This window comes from Neophocaena asiaeorientalis, unplaced genomic scaffold, assembly GCF_003031525.2.
Source record: "Neophocaena asiaeorientalis asiaeorientalis breed wild unplaced genomic scaffold, Neophocaena_asiaeorientalis_V1.1 scaffold781, whole genome shotgun sequence".
NCBI classification, from domain to species: Eukaryota; Metazoa; Chordata; class Mammalia; order Artiodactyla; family Phocoenidae; genus Neophocaena; species Neophocaena asiaeorientalis.
In genome coordinates, this window is record NW_020172994.1 from 329,621 (window position 1) to 331,390 (window position 1,770).

The 1,770-nt window shown below is 45.6% G+C and overlaps 1 pseudogene; it reads left to right on the forward strand.

Annotated features, from left to right (window-relative positions):
* The first annotated feature begins 252 nt into the window (after positions 1 to 252).
* LOC112397940 (ester hydrolase C11orf54 homolog) lies at positions 253 to 1,373 on the forward strand (annotated as a pseudogene).
* The last annotated feature ends 397 nt before the right edge of the window (positions 1,374 to 1,770 follow it).

Below are 1,770 nucleotides of genomic sequence, written 5' to 3' on the forward strand. Positions count from 1 at the left end.
TCCAGGCCTGCGACAGGCCCCAGAGGTCTGCATCCGCGTCCCTGGCCTCACGCGGGACCCGCTCTACACTGGGTTCCTGGAAGCGGGAAGAGGCCCGCTCCCCGTCTCTCCCAGCAGCCTTCTTTCGTTTCCGGGACGTTGGAGCGTGGGGCGGGGCCTAGGCCGGGAGACGTCCAAGCGTGGGGCGGGGCCTCTGCTTAGGACCTGCGCAGAAGGGGAGAGGCAGCACGTGGAAAGGAGGGCTGCTGTAGCATGGAGTTCCGGAGTTTGGGAGTTCCGCAGAAGGTGCTAACGGATAACTTTGCTGATGTCCAGGTGTCTGTAGTTGATTGCCCTAATTTGACTAAGGAGCCACTTACCTTTCCCGTAAAAGGTATCTGTGGGAAAACTAGAATTGGAGAAGTAGGAGGTGTGCCTTACTTATTGCCTCTTATAAATAAAAAAAGTTTATGATCGAAATAAAATCTTAAAAGAAATCCAGCTTCCTGGAGCTTTTGTTTTTGGAGCAGGAGCAGGCCCATTTCAGACTCTTGGATTCAATTCTGAGTTTATGCCAGTTGTTCAAACAGAAAGTGAACACAAACCTCCTGTGGATGGAAGTTACCTTGCTCCTGTTAACTCGGCAGAGGGAGGGTGCCTACTAGAGAAATACAGTGAGAAATATCATGATTTGGGGTGTGCATTACTGGCTAATCTTTTTGCCAGTGAAGGCCAACCTGGAAAGGTCATTGAAGTGAAAGCCAAAAGAAGAACTGGAAAACTTAAGTTTGTGACTTGTATGAGACAGACTCTTTTTTTTTTCTGGTACGCGGGCCTCTCACTGTTGTGGCCTCTCCCGTTGCGGGGCACAGGCTCCGGACGCACAGGCTCAGCGGCCATGGCTCACGGGCCCAGGCGCTCCACAGCATGTAGGATATTCCCGGACCGGGGCACGAACCCGTGTCCACTGCATCGGCAGGCGGACTCTCAACCACTGCGCCACCAGGGATGCCCAAGACAGACTCTTGAAAAACATTATTGAGATAAGCCTGTAGGAATGGGAGGTACTTTCGTGATTCAGAAGAGAAAAGTGAAGATTCACATTATGCCAGTAGAATTTTCTTCCTGCCCATTGAACTCTGATGAAGACTTGAATAAATGGTTACGTTTTTGAGATGAAGCCTCCTTTGGTTTGCCAGTTTTTATCTCCAGAGACCCAGGGTTTGATTTGTGGTTGGAGCACACTCATTGTTTCAGTCATCATGAAGAAGGTGGGCACTACCATTATGACACCACCCCAGACACAGTGGAATATCTTGGATACTTCTTACCTGCAAGAGTTTCTCTATTGCATTGATCAACCAACAGAGACCCATTCATTTGGGCGAAATTAAATCAACTGATACTCGTTTGACTGATTAACTCATTAATTGATACTAATATAAAGCCTAATAGAAGTGATCTCACTACTTAAGGCCCATTTTTTTTGGCCTTTGAAATGAAAGGTATGTCGACACTGTGCTCTGTGTTACTTCACAGATCTATCTGAAAGGGATTATTGGGAACAAAGACACATGATGGAGATGTTCTTCATTCTTTCTCTTCTAAAAATCAGTCTTATGTTTATAATTAAATATAAACAGGATTAAGAATCAAGTGATTATTCCTACTAGCTAACAGTAATAATTTGCATTTGTATAATAGTATTCAGTTTTTCAAATTAGTCTTATAACTGCTAAGTGTATGTTTCTGGGTGTTAGAAAAATCAGTGTTGGAAATGTTGATAGTTGT